The 21,465-nt window shown below is 40.8% G+C and overlaps 1 protein-coding gene across 2 annotated transcripts in view; it reads left to right on the forward strand.

Moving 5' to 3' along the window:
• The window catches only part of Cers6 (ceramide synthase 6), a 251,537-nt gene that overhangs the window by 156,479 nt on the left and 73,593 nt on the right, over nt 1-21,465 (forward strand). The window lies entirely within an intron of this gene.

Raw genomic sequence — 21,465 nt, forward strand, 5'->3', positions numbered from 1 at the left:
TTGTCAGAACTTGACAGTGTTAATAACACATTCCATGTGTTCACATTGTACATGCCACACTAATTAAAAGGTAGTTTGCAAAATTCAATAATCTCTGCTAATTCTCAGCAATAAGAGAGCATGTCACAAACACTTTGCAACAGTGTTCACACATGCCATGAGGAAGGCATGTTTGCTGCACTCTAGTTTGCTATTACTTTATTTTTTCCTTTGATAATGAGTCTTAGTTAAGTGGTATTTCTGGCTTGGGTTTTGCTGTATTTAGCAACTGTGTGGCCCCTGCTATCCTTATGGTATTTAGAAAAACCTTTAAGGTGGACACTGACCTCGACTGTTGATGTGTTGGTCGTGTCTTAGCACAAAGCTGAGGGTAAGTGAGCAGCATACTTAGCATTCTACTGTCCCAAGAGATGTGGAAATTCAGCTTCCACCTGGCCATGTGGGGGATCTCCCGTGATGCTTCTCTTGATCCAGGCCAGTGCTGCCTTCTGAGCACCCAGAGCCTGCCTCACTCCTTTGCCAGTACTGAGCTGGGCTGTTGATTCTATACTCTCCATGTGTTTTACATACAGGTTTTCAGAGATAAGAGCAAGTCAGTTTCTCCCTTTCCTCATATAAAAGTCTTCTGGTTAATTAGCTGTTTGTAGGGTGGTTTTCTTTATTTCTCTTTTTTTCTCTCTCCTGTCATTTTCTGATCTACTTTCCCTAGGTAAAAGCTACCACTATATTAGTCACCCACCTTGACAACTCAGGATTGCTGTTGATTCTTTTCTGTGTTCCAGATAAGAGATAAGAGAACAGAGGAAACAAACACAGAGGCAGGGAGTGTAAGCCTCCACTAATGAACCAAGGATCAGAGCACAGATCGCTTTTGCTGCTTTAGATCCACAATGATAGACAAGGCCTTCAGAGAGTCCTCTTTACCATGGGAGGTGGCTAGCCATCGGGCATTCACATCACAGTGGGTACGTGTGAAAGAAATACACACACGGTGGACTACTTTGAAATTTATTTTGGGGAACTGCAAACAGTTCTGTATATTTGTATTCAGCAGTGGCTTGTTAGTCAAGATGGATACACAGAATGAACCCAGAAGGAGATTAAAAACAGGTTAGCCATTGCCTTGAACACATAAGAAACCTGAGCTTTGCTGTAATTGATGTAAAATCATCAAATGTGTTTTAAAAAAAAAAGAAAAGAAAGAAAAAAAGAAATGGGAGGTGAGCCTGTGTTCCCAGCCTATTTTCCAGTTTTCATTTAGAATCTGCATTGAAACTCCTAGACGTTACAAGAGTATGTCAAGTTCATAAACAACTCACTCTTCCCTTTCTTACTTCTCATTTTCCTTCCCTGTCTTAGTGTTGGTCCTCATTACCTGCAGCATTTGGCCAAGTCAAAGAGATTTTAAAAAGAAACAAAGCAAAAGGTTGCCTCTGTGTCTCTAACTTGCACTCCAATGACTTGGCCTTCTGGCTGGTGGTAAGGTTACCATACTGGAAAATCAGAGGTTTTGGTGTCACCTTCACCTCCTCCCTGACTCCTAACAAGACAGCACATCCAGCAACTCCTCCTGTGAATGAGAGTCTAATTCACCCTCTGTTCTCCGTGTTCAGCTCCCAAAGGTCCTGCTGCAATGGGGACTACATACCGTCCGTCTAGGAGTGTCAGTTGCTTGGCCTTAGTTGGGACATGGCTGTCATGAAGAGAGCTGCTTTTGGCTACCTGTTTCTCCAGAATAATAGCCTCTGTACTCCTGTACTCTGAAACATAACCAGAGAGCTTACCATAGCAAGTCTGATTCAGCATGCATGATTGTATCAGAAGAAAGTATTCTAGAAAGAGCAGGGGTTTTTTTTTCTTTTTTCACAGTCAGATATGAAAACGACTAACCACATGACTGAATATACGGAGAAATCAGGTATTCTTCATACAGTGCCTTCGCTGTGAAGCTGTGACTGTGGCTTCTGGCTACGCTGTCAACATCATTTCTCCACTGAATTCATTTTCCCATCACTCACTTTATTGCTGTCTTCTGCTATCAAGAGTGTTGTGATTAGAGTCATCCAAGGAACACAGTCAATGACTTGTATTCCTAGACTGTTTTTGCTTTGAAAACTCCCTTGACATACTCATAAACCCTCTCAGGATAATCAGCATGGCCACCTCATAGAGTAGGAAATTGAAACAAGAAAACCACTGCCTTCTTAGGCTGACGTGTTGCCAAATGGTTTGTCTACAGTGTTTTATTTTGTCTTTTTTGTTTTTCCCTTTTATTCTCCTGCCTTCCCAGAGAATAACAGTCCTGAGAAAAGCCTGAATTCCTGTCCCCACTACCACTTAGATCTCATTGCCTCCATCTAAATATTCTTTCCAGGAACTATAATGGAAATAGATCACACATCTGAGGATACAGCTTCATGGTCATAAAATGCACACAAACTTGTTTGTGCTAATTAAAAGCAAAATTTCAGCATGGAGAGATAGCTCAATCAGTAAAGCCCTTGTACTAGGATAAGAACCTGAGTTCAGATCCCTAGCACCCACATCAAAGCTGGACATGGTGCCTCATGACTGCCGTCCTATCACTGGGGAGCCGGAGAAAGGCAGATCCCTGGGGCTCGCTGGCCAGCAAGCCTATCCAAATAGTTCATCAGAGAAATATACTCCAAAAACTAAGGTGTAGAACAATAGATAAAGACAGGAATTTTAACCCCTGACTGTGACATGTGTACACACATACACACACTAAATAAAAGCAAAAAGTTCCATTTTGGTACCCTTTTCCTGCTGCTGCCTCCTCTGCCTGGATGGCTTACTTTATTTGCATATTGTCCTCCTTTCTTGTCTAGTTGCTATGAAAAACTGCTTTGATAAAAGCAGCTTAAAGGAGAAAGGATCTGCTTTGGCTCACAGTTTCATGGCGTAGCCCATCGCGGCAGGGAAAGTGTAGCATTAGAAACTTGAGGTGGCAGTGCTGGGTGTCTGTGGTGGTGGTGGCGCACCCCTTTAATCCCAGCAGAGGCAGAGGCAAGCAGATCTCTGTGAGTTTGATACCCACCTCATCTAACCTGACCTAGATAAATCCCTCATAGGTCTGCCCGGAGTATTACCTCCTAAGTAATGTTAGATCCCATCAGTATTAACCATCACATGAATAAAGGCAGGAACAAACAAACAAAAAAGCAGTAAATACATAAAAGAGAAAGTCCCCATGGCAGTGAGTTCCTTCAGGACTCCAAAACTGTCATTCTCAAAGCCTTCCTGGCCACTCCGGTGGCAGCGCCTCCCAGGCTTCCCTTTCCGTGAGTGCTGTCTTCAGATGCCGTCTTGGTAGCATCTGGGGAATGGTGCTTATCTTGCCTGCTGCCTCTTCCCCCTCTGGAATGTCGTCATTGCTGTTGCGTTTATCCCTGTGTCCTCAGCACCTGGAACCCTGCACAGCACGGAGCAGATGCTGGAAGAGGGAATTTGATTGAGTGAATACCTGGTAACACTTTGGAAATGTAATCATCCCGGGATTCAGTTTGATTATTTCTTGTGCTGTTTGTTAAAGTCCTGCTGCTTAAACAGATAAAAGCAAACCAGGAAAAAAAAAACCCACGGTACAGCTGGCCTGCTAGCTCCATCTTGTTAGTGTTGGCACTTGTCACAGCTGCCAAATTTTCCTATATTTAGATGGTTGTTTTATTTCTTCCTGTTTAGACTGACTGTAATTTTCCTTTCCTTGGGCGTCCTCTTTGTTTTTCCAAGGACAAAATTACAATGAGCCCCATTATAAAACCAATTGATTTACACAGATTGTATTCACTTCTGTCTTGGAGATTTAAGTTTTGTTCATTGGAACAGAACCTACATATGTTCGTTCTTGTTATCGTTATTGTACTGTTAGTTAAGAGCTGGATGTTATTTGTGTCTGTAGCCAATAGTGTTTGAAAACTGAGAGTCATTCTTCCAGGATGAAGCTAAACTGGGTGACTTATCACTCAATGTATAGTTAAAAATGTGTATTCTACTACGTTTCTTGTTTTTTTCTTTTTGTGTATTTCACTACATTTCTAACTACTAACACAAAGTCAGTGGTAAGCAAGCTACAGTCTGTAGAACCACAGAGGTATAGAGTAAGGCACTGGGTGGGGCACAGGAGATCTTCCTAGGGAAGGGAAATAGAACACATAGTTGTGGATGGACAGGGGTGGGGACACCGGAACAGGAGGAGCAAGTATGGAAGATGGAAAAGGAAGGGGAGTGAGGGTAGGAGATAGCGATGGCTAAAATTAAGGACTTTCGAGGGGTTGTATGGAAACCTAATTCAGTAGAAGCTTCCTTAAATATATTCACATATCAAGGTAGTCTAAATGAAATTGCCAAATAATGGGGGAGACAGAGCCCCAACTGGACATCTGTTGTCACTGAAGGAAGCCTCCAGGAGTGGGTTACATATAATTGAGCTTTTACCAAAGGGGCCCCATAAGAACAATCAGACAGCCAGTTGCCAAAACTATAGGTTGCTCTCCACAAACTAGTGGTGAGGCTGTGTTGCTGAAGACAACACCTGCGCAGCTCACTGAACACAAAGAAATAGAGCTGCCATTTACGTAGAATCTTCAATCCCCATGGGTTGCTGTTCTTTGTACCAGAAGGAACTCTGCGTGCTACCAAAGGAGAAATATTAACACCAACCCAGCTACAACCTCTTCAATCTGCACTGGTGCTCTGCTTGCTCGTGCGATGGTGGCACAAAGGCTGGGAGAAGCCAGCCGATATCTGATTTGACTGAAGGCCCACTTCACTGGATGGAACCCGTACCTGGTGAAGCTTGGTTGACCAAGGACCAAGAGCAAAACCAAATACTACTGTTCTACTAAAGGAACATGGCAATGGTCCTTATAAATCAGTGCTTCGCTCAACCATTATCAGAGACGCTTCCTCCTGTGGATGTGGGAACAAATGCAGAGACTCACAGCCAGGCAATATACACAGTGAGAGACCTTGGAACACTCATCCCTGAAAGGGATGTCTCCATCAAATCCCTTTCCTCAGAGCTCAGGGAAGTCTGCAGAAGAGGAAGTGAAAAGAATGTAAGAGTCAGAGGGCATGGCAGATACCAGTGAAACAAGCCTTCTAAACACAACAGGACTGATGCACATACAATCTCACAGAGAGCATGCCCGGACTGCCCCAGATGGGGTCCCAGAACTGGAAGGAGACGTAGACACAAGCCCCCACCCCTAACCCAGAAGTTATCTCCAGTTATCTCAAGTGAAAATGTAGTTTTCACCAAGAGGGTCTCTCACTGGAGAAACAAATTACTCTTTAGGGTATATACTACATGCCCAGCAGGAGATGGCCAACAGAAAATAAACTCAATGGAATCTTTGGGGGCTCCTTTTCTTATAACATTGTGTCAGGGCTTTTCTTTCTCTTTAACTTAATCTTTTAAAAATTGTTATATCCCCGCCCCCTCGTCTCTCTTGTCTCTCTCTCCCCTACAGGTTCTTTGCTTCTGGTTTTGTGCTCTTATGAGATTCCCGATTGTGTGAATGAGTGGGTCTTGACATCTTTTCTTGGTCTCTTTTCCTTCTGATTGTTTGTTTTTGTCATATTCTACTGTGTTTTTTTAATCATGCTATGCTATATAATAATAATGCATTATATTAATTATATTATAATCCCTTAGAAGCCTGTTTGTTTTTTAATGAGAGACAAAAAGTGGATGGATGGGAGGGGAAGTTGGGAGGGATGGAGGGAAGGGAAAACTTAATCAGGATATATTATATGAAAAATTTATTTTCAATGAAAGAATATGAAATATAATAAATAAACATTACAAACTGAGTTATCCTCATAGAGAAAAATTATTGTCATGTCCAGATGGGGAACCTGTGTGGGTCCAAACTAGACCCTCTAAATGTGGGTGACAGTTATGTGTCTTGATCTGTTGTGGGCCCCCTGGCAGTGGGACCAGGACTTATCGCTCATGTATGAACTGGCTTTTTGGAGCCCATTCCCTATGGTGGGATACCTTGTGCAGCCTTGATACAGTGGAAGGGACTTGGTCCTGCCTCAACTTGGTATGCCAGACTTTGTTGACTCCCCAAGGGAGCCTTACCCTGTCTGAGGAGGGGGAGGGAGAAGAGGAGGAAGGGGAAACTGGAGTTGGTATGTAAAATGAAAAAAAATTAAATAAAAATATTGTCATGTCATTAAGAACCCTCTAATTATGAAATTTTAGAAATCAATTGAAAATCTAGGATAGCATTGTCATTTGACTCAGTGATGCATTTCTAAAGTAGTAATTGCATGTTAGCCTGATATGAATTTCCTAGATAATAGTTCCCAATGATAACAAAATAATGGGTCTTCTCGGGTCATTTGCTAAAGCTGTTTACACTGGAGCCTGTAAAATATCATTGTCTCATAGTCATTTCTCTTTTAAAGGTTACTCCATGCATGCAATGAGCCATGCATGGCCCTGTGAGTGTAGACTGAAGCCATGAAGCCATTTGTGTACTTTAGCCTGGTGCCTGATGGCTCCAGCTTGGTTCAATTTCATGGACTCTCTAAGCACTGCCCATTTTTACTTCAACGATAGCCTTCTTTCTCACTTGTTTGCACAAGGAAGTTCGGTAATTGATAATGTGTGTGCCTGGAGAACCAGACAGCTAAGTAAGTGCAACCCCAAGACAGTGCATGAGCCAAATGACAAGAAAGCAAACACTGATAGGTTCATATTGTAGACAGCGAGCTCAGAAACACTCTAGGTGTAAACAAAACAAAGACGCATTCAAAGAACGCAAGAGAAAAGATTCTACCTATGTGAATGTAGAGTTGTCAGTGAGAGAGTGTGACTAATTCACCCCTGTTTTTTTCTTGTTTCCCAGTAAATAGAGTGATGATCTGAAGGATCACATTTTAGCATCATGCTAGTTTCATTAATCACCCATCCATTCTGTCTCATTGACTTTAAAAACTCTCTCCACTGATTGATGCTTTAGCATGCGTTCAGAAAACCTCTCCTGGATTGCAGTTGGGCCCCTCGATGCTGCTCAGCTGCATCAGTCTGTCCTACCTGCCTCTTGCATCGCCTCCCTGTAAAACCTGATTACACATTTGGGGGAGATCAGAAGCTGTGAAAAGAGGAAGACATGTGTAATTAAAATCCAAAAAAAAATCATCAAAATTTAACTGCTTGGAGATCAATTCTTTGTAATTAGCTTGGCAACTCATAAGATAATTTCTCCATACTGATTAGGAGATAAGTGGAATATGAGGACTTACCACTCAAATCAATGGGCATAGTTTGATCAGTTGTCTTATTAGTATTGAGTAATGATAAAAAAATAAGTTGCAGCCCTTTGGTAAATTTTAATATATCAAAGTGCCTGTAAGGAAAGTGTGGTAATTACTTTCCTAAATTAAAATTGCAAATTTTCATCACAATTTAATTTAAAAATTTTAAATCTTTAATAACAAGCATAATAGAGAATAGGACCCTCACAGAAGACACACTTAGAAACAATTACCAACTTCATGAGCTTTTGTCAAAATCATAAAATTAGACCAAATGAGCTTTTTATTCTCTTGATTGCTAATAAGTCTCTGTTGTATTTAATAAAGGTGACAGCTTTACACTTTAGACCTCTGCATTACAGTACATGGACAGGGTCCCTGAAAAAGAACCCAGAGATCTTCCTATATGTGAGGTTTGCTTTTTATGGGGCCAGAGTATGGCAAAACAGATTTTGTCTTTGGAAGAAAAATGGACGTGTGTCAGGATACAGTCCAAGAAATGGAGTCCTGTGAGAATTTTGAGTGCTTGTGAGAAAACAAGACAGGAGTCTTGTGACCTCAGTTTCTTCAAAACACAGAATTGTTCTTGGAATGTGTTTGTGTGCTTCTCCCAGGTAGAGTGGATAGGAGTGAGTTTACTTCAGCTGTTGTCATTCATGTATACATCTGTGGAGAAACATGTTTTTGCCATGTGTGACTTGTCCTTGTGATTCTACACTCTGCTCAGGTGACTCACCCTCAGAGTATATTTTCTGATGCTCTGAATAAAGTTGGCTATTGCATGAGACTTTAGTCCAGTTCATTTTTAGGCCCCACTTTCCAAAGTTCCTGCTGCCAACTGGAGCAGTAAACAGAGGTGGGGGGGGGCATGAAGCAGTGAAATACAGGGTTAGGTAGGACCTTAGAAATGACTAGGGCCAACTCCTTGCTTCATACACGAGCAGCCTGATGGGTGAATTTGCTGGCAGTATCATCGGCTTGCTAAGGGCAGACCGAACACTGAGAGTGGGGGCTTTATACTCTTTCTGTCCCTCTTCTTTGTCACGTGGTCTTTCTGTGATTGCAGAGATGGGAGCATGCATCCTCTTCTTTCTTAATATTCACTGCTCCTATAAATTAACACTGTAAGTGCTGGTCATTTGGATTTTGTATTTCCCTATACTATTCCCAAATAATGATGTGAGGATGCAGCTGCCTCTTAATGTCCATTCATATACAATACTTTCCTCCCATAGCCATTATGGCCATTTCTAGGCAGAGACTCATTGATAGCTTCTTCTGGGATATGAATTTAGAGAACATAGACCTGTTTATTCTTTTTTTTTTTTTTTTTTTTTTTGGTTTTTCGAGACAGGGTTTCTCTGTATTGTTTTGGAGGCTATCGGTCCAGCCCAGCCTCGAACTCACAGAGATCCGCCTGCCTCTGCCTCCCGAGTGCTGGGATTAAAGGCGTGCGCCACCACCGCCCAGCGACCTGTTTATTCTTAATAGGTTGGTATGTATGACTCATCTGATGTGACATGCTACTTGTAGGTTTCCAGATATGGTTCACAGGCATGATGACAAACTTAACGTTTTTCAAAGCAAGTGAACTGTCATATGCACAAAAAGTTCAGCTTAGGATACTCTATATTTTGAGGAAAGTGGAAAAGGGGGGACTTTTCATTCCCTTTTAATGCAGTCTCTTTGAAGTATTCTTAAGGAGATGATTTGTATGTATGTAGGACTTAGCTAAAGATAAATCTGTGTAAAGGAAAAACAGGGATAACTGTGAAAAATCTGAATGGTCATTTTGGCTGAACAGCCTCGAAGGCCAATTCTTGTTCTCTCTTACAGCTAAAGATGGTCACAAAGAGTCTTCCTCCATTCAACCACTGGCTTTTGTTTGAGAAGGTTGAGGGGAGGGATCATCAAGTTGAGTACCAGCTGCTGTTTATTGACTGTGGTCTTATATATGGTGAATGATATTTATTTGAATAGCTCTTTTATTGCAAACAAGAGCTCTTGCAGATAGATGTATCTGTTGCTCGTGTGCTTTGCATGCTCAGGTAAAGGTAGCAAGGAAAGCCAGCAGCACAGTGGCCTGAAAGACAAAGGCAGCTGTCCCATGAGTGAAAGCTCGGCTAGGAGTGACCTGTTCCCTGTGGTTGTCAGAGACTCGAGTCCTTTTCTGTTTGTTGATTTGCCAGCCTCAAAGCAAGTAGCTAACAAACTTCCAGGTTTAGAACCTTTCTGCTTAACAAGATTACATGGACTCTCAAAGAGCCTTGTTTATATTTTTGACCTTAGACACCGTAATATCTATTGATATTTGTTTATTGGAAATTAAAACTGAAGGACTTTTTAAATTTTTCTGTTGAAAAAAATCTTTAAAGTTAACATAAGTAAATCCTTTACATTTAACACATGTGACATTTAAAGAAAAACAACTGTTTTCTAAAATTAAAAAATCGGATGGTTTTGTGGTGTTCTTTAGTACCCATCAACTAGATTTGTATTCCTGTTCTTACAGTCAGTCAGTTGTGATGTATTTGTCTTAGTTGAAGAAATTTAGATGAAATCTGGACTCCCGCAATGCATAATTTACTCAAGTAGAAATGTGTTGATGTGCCTATCAGGGGATCTAAAATAGAATTTCCCTCTTTCTGTGAAGTATTTATTTGATTTGAAAGTATTATGCAGGGAGTCTTACTCCCACAGCTAGGACACGATTGAGGGAAGCTTGAGTTTGGGTGCTGTCACTTGGGTCTGTTGTCTTTATAGTTTTTGTGTGGTTTTCCATAAACATCTCACACAGCACAGCTTGTAGACACACTTGTGCCTGGCAGCAAGAAGGGGTCTTCTAATATCAATTTATTTTTCACCTACCTCTTTCTGTTGACTGGTATGGCTATCCCTTAAGAGAACTGGTTCATCGCCTGCTGGTTTTGTATGCTTAGAAATTTCCTGAACAACTGACAATGAGGCGACCAGTTCCAGAGAGCCTGACATGCTAAACCTTAATATTAGAGTTAGTGTGTGTATTAACGTTTTCAAAGAAGTTGGCATTTATTGGAAGGGGAAGAACTCCAAAGGGCCACAGGAAACGATTTCTGGAGGCAGAAAGCCAATACTCTGGAGCTCAGAAGACTGGGCAAATGCTCTAGGGTGCCAGACAAGGGGCCCTGTGGATAAGACAAAGAGGTAAGTGGTAGCTAGGCTGCTCCCAGCAAGGAATATGGTCTGGAGAAATCAGTAGACAAGTGAAGAATAGACTTTCTTGCATGGTCACAGTGGACAACCAAGCCGGCAAGAGTCTAGAGTAGCAAGAGGTAGATTCTGCCTGCTCAGTCAGAAATGAGAACAGTGAGCTAAGTTCTTTCCTCTCTGGAGAATAAAGTACAGGAACGAATAAATAGAGTAAATGTTGGAGCTGTGACTCCATCTTCAAAAGACAAGGCTATATTTTTCTCCCCTCTGTCTAGTGACTATCTTCCATATGCTTTCTGCTTCCAACCATAGGACACTTTCCAGTAGAGTCCTCCCTCCCTTTACAGCCTCCAAGGCTGGGTTTAGTCCCTCTTGTGTATGAATTTCTTCCATCTTGTATTTATAGCTGCTATAGTTTTGGCAACATGGGAGATTCATGTTAGCCACTCAACAAGCACATGAAAGGCTGCATGAGCGCAGAGGGCACGAGGGCAGCACAGAGATGCCAGGCTCTAGTTGGTGCTTTAGTTCAGAGTTGGTGAGGAATCTTTGGGCGCAAGAATGAATGTAAGGCTTTGTGTTGTGGTATTTGCTCATATTGGTCTCCCATTCTACTTAAAACCGAGAGTTTAGGATTAAATTATTAATATTATGTTTATACTTGAAATAAACCTAAAAATAAGAGGAACCCCATTTCCTATGCTGGCTTCAAATTTAAGCCTAATTATGATTGTTAGATAATTTTAGGGTGACAATGTATTATTAATCTCTTAATGCTGCTTATACATATAGAACAAATGTCTTTTATGGGACCATTGAAGCTTCATAGGCTGGACTTTAGTATTTGAATAAAACTTATTGACTGCAGAAAATGGATAGATATGACAACTTGTATAATTTAATATTGATATTTAAACAAAGGAAATCATGTGAGAAAATCACTACTCAGAGATAACTAGTAAGTAGGTAGTTTTTAGGGTGTGTCACCCTAAAATAATAAATAATAAAATAATAGTTCCTTCTCCATATCCACTATTAATACAGTCAAAGATTCAGCCAACTATTAATAAAAATAATGCAGAAGAATTGCACATGTATTGAACATCTATGGTCTTCTGAACACTAGAGTGTAACACTTATTCCCAGAGCACTTTCATTGGATTAGATATTATGCTTAGTCTAAAGAGGCTTTACACTATGTGGGGAATATACACAGTAGTATATAAGCAGATGCTATCCCAGCTTATACAAAGGTCTGAGCATCTACAGATGTCAGTATCTTTGAGAGGTTATGGAATCAATCCTTTGTGGATATTGAGCAAATACGGGGTCTGCTCTGTATTTTAAGCATGTTGTATCCTCTCCTTGTGATCTGATTTTCACATAAAATATGCCTGTTATGCTAATCCCCCTTGGCCCACATGATGTTAGCACAGCTGGGATAAACAGTTCCGTGCGTCCTTGACAGCATCCCTCATGATATTCCAGCTGTGCCACCTTCCACTCTACTTCCTTCAGAGCTGTGGAGATGGGTTAGGCTCGGGAAGGGACAAGCCAGAAATATGGAGAAATTAGCACTGCAGCTTTCAGGCAGTAGGGGATGGGAGGGGTGGGCACATCGCAGGTGTCCCTGTCCTGAGCTGGTGGAACTGTTACTGTATGCCAGTGAGGAAGAATTGGGAGGCAGTCAGACGGTGCTGTGGCAGCAGGGACCGGCTCATTTCCACAAAGCGTGTCACATGTCCTCCTCATCTGTCTTGCTTTCTCCTCCAGCCTGTAGCCAGTTCTCCATCCCAGGATCTGCTTTCAAAGGAGGCCAGACTCAGAAAATTTCAACCTCATATTGTTGATAAATATATTTGTACCAATCTTACATTATTGGGGAAAAAAGACCTGTAATAGATATTTATGTACCAGAGGTTTTGTGGGGTGAGAGAGAGACAGAGAGACAGAGAGAGACAGAGAAACAGACAGACACAGAAAGAGAGAGACAGAGAGACAGACAGACACACACAGAGTGTGAGAGAGAGAGAGAGAGAGAGAGAGAGAGAGAGAGAGAGAGAGAGAGAGAGAGAGAGAGAGAGAGAGAAAGAGAGAGAGAGAGAGAGTGTAAATGCTGGGCCAAGGGCATGCACGTTTTAAAGGTTCTTAATATATGTTAATTTGCAGCGTATTGGTTTCTCTTTGCACTCATGACCCCCTGATATTAACCTTGTTAAATACATGTCACACTCTGCAATGAAGTAAAATTCTGTGCAGGTTTGTTCTAAACTTTTAATATTAAAGCATAAACATGTTTTATTTAAATGTTGCCTATTTGTATCTTTGCTCCATTTTTCCTTCCTATGTTTAAGTCAGTGTGTGATCCCTTTACATATTAGGGCTGTCAGTCCTTTGTTACATGCTGTAAGTTGTTCTGAAGTTGCCTTTGACTAATTTGTGCTTCTTAATAGCCACTCGTTGGCTCCATTCCCAAATTCTTTATTGGCCTGCACATCTGCCGTCCATTGTGCTGGCATCATCACCATTTTCTCTTCTCTGTAAATCTTTCATATTCTTCCTCCTTTGTCTGGTCTCTAACCTGGCTTATTCTGAGCATGGAATTAACCAGTGCATCTGGGTTTTTACTGGTGGTTACATGGAGAAGTGTCCACATCAGCGCTGATGGGGGTAGCCTGATATCTGATATGCTGATTCTGGAGACCCACAGCCAGTGTGCCCTGTGACTTTTAGGTGTATTGAAGCCCTTCAGTTGAACAGAGGCAGAAATGTTGAGGTCTTCTGACTGGAAGGAATGCCACTCACATTCCCTCATCTTTGTTTTTCTGATAAAACCTTCATAGAGGCCATGTGACGTCAGGGCCAGGGCCCATTTAGAGATCTCCTATGTATGTGTGCTAGGTAGATCTTCAGATTACTTTCAAAATTGATTGCAAAATGTGCTGAAGACACATGCAAGACCAGATCTGGAAGCCTGATCAATATGAAAGGCTGATGTCCTTACACGCTGTCACGGGGTCAGTTCCAAATTGCATCTTCACATTGCAAGAATTTCAAAGCTAACACAGATGCCATGAGCCTCCAGGGAGAAGTTACCACTTTGCTTTGTAGGTTTATTAGTCGTATGTCTCCCAGCCCCAAAGGGCCTGTTACTCACTTCTGAGCATTCCAGGCTACTCAGTACCTACAAGCATAGTCTTTAGGATGAAAGACAGTTAAAGTTAAATACAGTTTCTTTGGCATCTTTTTAAGATCACAAAATGTGAAATGTGTCTTTTGATTCCATTTTAAATTATAACATCTAGATTATATACTGAATTGATGATTTGATTTATAACAAAGAATACAGTTGTACATCTATAAGGACTGTCAGTGTTTACATAATATAGATATTAAACATTGTTTAAAATGCAGGTGAAAGGAGAGCTATGCAGAGATCTTGAAAGAGAGGCGCAGTGGGTGTGGCTGACCTTCAGGGTTAGATGTCAGCTTCCAAAACCAAAATGCGATGTCCCAGGAGGTGAGCTTATTCTCACATGTCAAGGCAACATGCTAAGCTTTCACGGAAAGAAAAACAGTATTTTTTCCCTTGAACTAAAAAGGTCTTCTCTGGGACTAAATTTAAAAGGAAAAATATCATGTGGGACTTCAGATTGAACTCAGCATGAGCAAGGAGTGATGAGTTTACTGCCAACATGGAAGCATTTTACTTATGTCTGTTTTTGGCAAGTGTGGCCTGGATACAACCGAAAGGTATAATGTTAAAATATTGCAATATTGCTTGGTTGGGTTGTTGTCCAGGTAGTTTGAGGGAAAAAAATGGTTTTGTAAAAGGATTTGCATTATTTATACATTATTAATCCATATTTCCTTAATTCAGGGAGTACATTTCTAGCATTTCCCTGCATAATCCAGAAAGCCACACATTTATTTTGTAAGCTACACAGAGCAGTGTATTTTTGACTGTCTTCCTTTGGTCATGAGAAACCCAGAAGGAAGTTGTATTTGTTTGTTTTTAGTTTTTTGACACAGGATCTCACTATGTAGCTCTGGCTGTCCTGGAACTCATTACATAGACCAGGCTAACCTCAGACTCAAAGAGATGCCTTTGCCTCTGAAGTGCTGGGATCAAAGGCATGCATCACTACACCCAGCCAGAAGGGAGTTTGGGTGAAAACAGGAAACTGAAATTTTGCCTCTAAGATGCTAACTTTGAGTACAGACCACATACCGTTCACATCCTTGATAAAGCAACACATATAATTAATTTTCGACATATTCAAAGCAGCATATTATAATTCATATAATTAATGTTCTCTTTTTCAATCAAAGTAATTACTTTATAGAAACTGCTCTTGTCCTGAATTTCAGGCACTCACTACTTCTCTACAAAGTATGAATCTGTGTATGAATGATTGTATGCATGCATGTTTTTAGGTACCTGTATGTGTGTTTACATTTTTTTAATCATTGAACCCTTGCCTGGTAAACCACATATTCTTTTCTCTGGTTGTTTGATATCTCTCCTCTCTTTAGCCTAAACGGATATAATTATTTCAGATGGTAAAGTGAACACACCTTATCTATGTTCATGTTAGATTCATGATGAGATCTCCATAGTACAGATAATAAAAAGAAACCTGGTGACTTGGATTTACTCATTCTTCAAATACAGAGTAAAAGAATAAATATCATTTATGTCTTTATATATGCAAATAAAGACTTCAGTGTACCCAGCAGTACCCAGGGCTCCCTCCTGCTGCTGGGATTTGGTTTGCTAGGGGTGAAAAGAGCCGCATATGCCTCCCCTGGGACTCTGTATTATTGATGAATGTGCTTGCTGTTGAGTTGGTGTCTGTGAGCAGATGTGCATAATGTAATGAAAAATCCCCTTGTACATTGTGGTTTAGATTTAAGGGTACTAAAGGTAGTTTTTCACACACTATAACGTGACCTTAGTCTTAATAAGATACTTTGTAAGTTAGCTTAAAATGAAATCAGTTGGTTTGTAATTCAGTAGCTAGTAAGCATCATTTGGGAGGTGTGGTCTCATAATGCTCTGTTAGCTTAGACTGATTGTAACAAAATACACTGGCTGGCTGATGTGTATTTATTCCTCACCATTCCGGAGGCAGGAAGCTCCAGATAAATATCTGGCAGGCACTTCTGTCTGGTGAGGGCCTACTGCCCGGTGTGCAGATGGCCATATTGCTGTATTTTGCACATGCTCTCTTCTGAGCATGTGTGTGGAGAGGAAGAAAATTATTTGAAGGATATGCCGCAAATATAGAGGATGTTAAAAGGTTTGCATATCAATTCAGGGTAAAAGCACAAATCAGTCTGTGGGAGATTTAAAAGAATAAAAAGAGCTAATTCAATATATGTTGACCAGTTCTGATATGGAGATAGCAAGCCCAGGCATCTCACTAGTAACTGATAACATGGAGCTCTCAATGTAAAAGGCCTGGGGATTTTCCTGTAGATTAAACTAGATTTGAGAGGTCTTTTCAATTTAACAGCACTCAGTGTTATTAGGTAATAGCCACATAACACAAAAATGTGGAATAAATCCCAAATGTCTACCTGGTGCTTTTATTTAACTACCTATTCTTTATACACCCAGACTGCCTAGAGGGGAAGACAGTGCAAGGGCCGGGCTGACTTGCGTTTGCAACTCATCTTCTCTGCTGGCCGGCTAGGTAACCCATTTATGACTTCCCCTCCAAAGTGGCTTCTGGAGTGGTGCCTAACCTTGGCGCATATATTAAAATGTGGACCATGCCGTTGTGTGTGTTTGTTGTGTATATGTTATCACAGTAACTCTGAGAGATATGATAGGAATTTATTTGTCTTGTACAGACAGTACAAAAGTAAGCAACAATGACTGGTAGAGAGCCCCCGACACCAGTCTCATAGAGCTTCTATCTCAGAACTCAGTTTTCATTATCTCCCTCCAATGGCCATGAAGGAGTGTGACTGACTTATTCCCAGTAACTGTTGGGAGCAGCATCACGAAGTTTCTCACAGAAATTCTGCTCACAGACCTTCTGCTGGAGGTTAGATATATGGATATTGTAAGGGAAGTTGGGTGAGAATCGCTGCCTCCAACTATTGTTTGTTAGCAAAGGCTCCCTATATTGCAAATGGTTGTTAGAACTAATTCAGTTCATCTGCCCTGAGTTGTAGAATAACAATGAGTTGTTTAGAATCAGCCCTTTTAACATCCTGCACCACCTTACTACTAAGTATGGTCCATGATCTAACAATGCCAACATCACTCGAGAGACTCAGAAATGTGGATTTTCCCCCCCTCAGCCAGATGTACTGAATTTGGTTTGATGTACTGTATTTTAGCAACGTGATGAGCTCTGAGCTGCTATGTTCTTTGTAAATCTTTTAAGGTAGGCACCTTATTTTGATTAGTGACTAGTTGTATGTGGATTAAGTGAGATAATGTGTGTAAGTTACCCTAAGTCTGTACAGTACTTCACAATGTTATTTACATGTACAGTTGTGAAACAGAAAGAGGCTGTTCCTGAGCTACCAAAACAATAGAAACTGAGAATTACTGGATTTCTCAAATTTCTTAATCTTTTAAAAGTGATATTTTTATTTATTCTTTGTAAACTTCACACATTAATATAGTGTATTTTGATCATATTCATCCATCAATGCCTCTCCTAAACTCCCCCTAATATCTCCCACCCAGTCTTATTTCTAACTTCATGTCTTTTTAAAAATGTATTTATTGATAATTTGTTATATGATTATTATACTTCATTCATTTTCCCTCCTTTCCCTTCCTCTAACTCAACCCATGCCCCCAATCCTCATAGCTTCTTATTCTTTATTATTGTTATACACATACATATACTTATTTGTTTGTTGTTTATAAACACAACTGATAAGTCCCCTTAGTGTGGTTCCCATGTATATGTGTCCCATGTATATGAGCTGATCACTTAGGATTGGCACTTGTCACTGGAAAAGACTGATTCTTCCTCTCTCAACAGCCATACATTGCTTGTAGCTCTTTATCTTGGTGTAGGGTCTTTTGAAATTTCCCCCATGCATGCTGGGATACTGACTGGTATTTTCCTTGTACAGGTCTTGTCTAGGCAACCATATTGTTGAGATTTCAAGGGTGCAGCCTCCTTGTCATATAGAAAGACACTCTCTCAGGAGATGGCCTGGTCCCCTCCTCATGCAGCATTTCTGTGCCCTCTTCTGTGATGTTCCCTGAACTTAGGTGCAGGGGTTGCATTGTAGATGTTGCTCATTTGGGGCTGAGCAACCCAGGATTAATTGATTTCTGCATTTTGACCAGTTGTGAATTTCTGTAATGCTCTCTGTCTGATGCAAAATTAGGCTTTTTTGATGAGGGATAAGAGCCATCCTTATCTGTGGCTATAATAATGCTTTTAGAAATTATACTCATTATTAGGTTTTTTAGGGTTCATGGCCTCCTCAGCCATGGGTAGTAGGCCAGGTTTATAGTACTAGGCATGAGTTCTCTCCTACTGAGTGGGCCTTAACATCAACTAGGATGGCTCTTGGCTACCCCCAGGATTTAAGTGCGGCAATTCCACGTTTCGGGATATATTGATGTTCTAGTCATTGTTGTGTTTTGGGAGTTTTTGACTAGGTTTACAGTACCAGAAATGAATTCCCTCCTATGGAACAGGCTTCAGATCCAATCAGAGAGCTGTGAGTTGCCACCACAACAGCTGAGTCAAATTGCAGCAGTAGGCATATCTTGTCTGGTAGGTGGCTATTGTAGTTCATAAGGTTTATAACTGGGTGAAAATACTGATGTCCTTCCTTCCAAGAAGCCTGAAAAGCACCTTTGAAGGTGAAGAGGACTCCCCCATAGAAAGCTTTAATCTTAGTCCCAGCTTGGTTTCTCTGTATCTTGTGACCAAGATGAGTGATATCTTCAGCAACAGGATCTTACCGTTTAATTCTGGTGTGCAACCAAGAGCGATGGGTGATCAGAGACTCTTCTGTGGGCTTCAGAAGACTCTGAACAATTCATAAGGAAGTATCACAAGCCTGGGTCCGGATTTTTATTTAATAACCCATGGCTCCTGGGAGCAGCATTAAAATGTGATCAGTGGAGAAGTTAATTACAGGAGTTGATTTTTAAAAAGTTTCATTGGATACATTGAATAAAACAGTTATATGTGGGGGCTGGAGAGGCGGCTCAATGGTTAAGACCACTTGCTGCTGCTCTTGCAGAAGACCCCATCAGGTAAGTCCCTTACCAACCATTTGGCAGTAGACAGTGGTCTGTGACTTCAGTTCAGAAGATCCAACACATTATACCCTAAAATAAAAATAAAGTTTTTTTTAAAGTTATGTGTAAAATAATCTTACTAAAAATTGCAGATTCATATACCAGTATCTATCCATAGGGTGAATATCAATTCTTCAAATGTGGAATCCAGAATTATTCCGTATTTTAGAGTTTTTTTAAATTGTGTTTTGCATAGTTGTTAAAGTTTTGAGGTTTTGGATTTTGGAGCACCTCTGATATAAATTTGATAACCTGTCCTGAGTAGAAGAGAATCACCTTTGCTGTGGAATTCTGTTTTGTTTTTGTCTGTACATTGGGAAAGACCTTTGATCCGTCTATCTCACAGTGTTTGGGGACACAATGTGAGGTCTAGAAAAAAGTACTGTGCATGTAGAAGTGTGACGTTAATATTTCACGTTATGCTACTTGTGAAAGAACCTTGCTGTTACAAAGTTAGGTAAACAGCTGGCCAGCTGAGCTGGGGCCCCAGTGACTCTGTCATGTTACAGTGTCTAGTCCTTTGTCCTTGCTTCAGGTATCAGGAAGTCAGTGTGAGATAGACATGTGTCATCTGCACAGGGCAGTCACTTGGCAGGACCACAGAAGATGTGGGTCTGTGTGCTGAGCGTCCGATGAATCCAGGATGAATTTCCAGTTGTAGAATAAAACTGATACACAGAGAAGCTGAGAGAGGAAGAGAAGCCCTGGGAGCTGGACTTCTTTCTGTGTCTGCTGTCCTGCCTGTTACAGGAAAGGATGACCACAGTAGAAGAGATGCCTGCTGCATCTTGAGGGGCAGATGCCCTATACCCTAGGGGCCTGTGATTGATGAATCCAGAAAGCAGTACCAGGCTTGTCATAGCCTCACATTTACTTTCATAGTCCTTTGCATTCACATTCAATACATGCTGTCTTGTCTACTCAAGCGTTAATGCTGAGGGCTGGAGTAAACATGTGCATATGACATACTTTTCCCTTGGTAACTTTCAGTTAATTATGGACGTAACTTTATCAGAGATAAGAGTAGTAAATAACATTGTACTGAACTTCGAAATAGATTTTATGCTATGCCCACACTTTCCAAACATGTTTATATATGTGTATTTAAAATAAATCTATATTTATATCTATATCCCACGGGGGGAAAAGATCAGAAACATGCTGCAATTTAAACATATTAATGCTAATGAGAATTTAAGTTGTTTTTGTTTTCATTCTTTTCTATGTTTTCTAGATCTTCTTCAAGGAACATATATTGTCTGTATGGTATAAAAATATAACAACTTGCTAAGCTTTTGAAGCTGTCATAGTATTTTTATACACTCCACCTCATTTGATCTTCATTTTTGCCCTGTCTTAGTTTTCTATTGCTGTTAAGAGACACCAAGGCAACTTATAAAAGAACGTATTAAATCGGGGCTTGTTTACAGTTTCAGGGTGAGTCTTTGACAATCAAGGAGGGAAGCATGGTGGCAGGCAGGCAGGCAGGCAGGCATGGTGCTGGCGCAGTAGCTAAGAGTTTACATCATGATCCACAAACTGGAGGCAGACAGACGGGGGAGGTGGGATTGAGAGAGAATGGGCATGGTGTAAGCGTCTGAAACCTCAAATCTCCAATGACATAGCTTCTCCAATCAAGCCACACCTGCCTCCTCGTCCTTTCCCAAACAGCTTCATCAACCAGGAACCAAGCATTCAAATATATGTGCTTACAGAAGGCATTCTCATTCCAACCACCACACCCCCCATAATAATACGCATCAATGGTATAGATAAGAGAAATGAAGGAAATAGACAGAGACAACTCAGAGCCCCCAGGAAATCAAGGACAGCAAGATGAAAGAGTGGGGATAGTGTTAGATCAATAGCAGATGAAAACCTAAAACAGAGCAAAACTCTCAAAAGAAAGAAGGTGGACAGTGCTTAAATGAAGAGGAAATTCAGAGACTTTTAAAATTTACCTCCATGAAGTGGCCCTTTTCTTCAGGTCAGTTTTATCAGACTCACATGGGATTGCATGTCCCCAGGGGAACCACACAGTCTCTATTTGATTGCAGTTTAAGTACTACTGAGCTATATGACCTACGAAGATTATATTTACCTACTGGAAAAAAAAAAGACAAATGTCAGTAGGTGTTGTAAGGATTAAATGAGTTACTAAGCATAAGTAGCACGCCAATGAGTTAGATACAGATGGGCCTAACAAACATTAGCTGCCAGAAACTAACCATTTTCATCCGTGTGGCCCAGGAATGACAAGCAGGGAGCTGAGTCATAAGAACAATATAGATATATCGAATAGTTCTACAGAGTTGATGGCTGACAACGGATGAGGGAACCAAAACAGTGGTAACGTTAATAGGAAAATATGAGGATGTTGACTCTGATATTGTTGGGTGGTTCAGCCCTCTGTTTCAATTCAAATCAATCCATCATTGGTTATTGTGGGTTTTGGAATTTGTGTGAATACTTAGGTTTTTAAATTTGTATGTTTTTATAAGGCAAATAGTTGCCATCAAAAAAAGAATGGCTTGTCCTAGAAATCTGAACTACAAGTTGGGAGGTGGAAGATAACACAGGGCTTCCTCTGAACCTTCGTGCTCAACTGAAGTATGTCAGGGAACCTTGGTCAAGGAATAAGGAAAGTGGCTTTGTACATATTGAGGCCTAGGAGTTCCGGGGTAGATTGT

This window comes from Mesocricetus auratus, unplaced genomic scaffold, assembly GCF_017639785.1.
Source record: "Mesocricetus auratus isolate SY011 unplaced genomic scaffold, BCM_Maur_2.0 Super-Scaffold_100004, whole genome shotgun sequence".
NCBI lineage: Eukaryota > Metazoa > Chordata > Mammalia > Rodentia > Cricetidae > Mesocricetus > Mesocricetus auratus.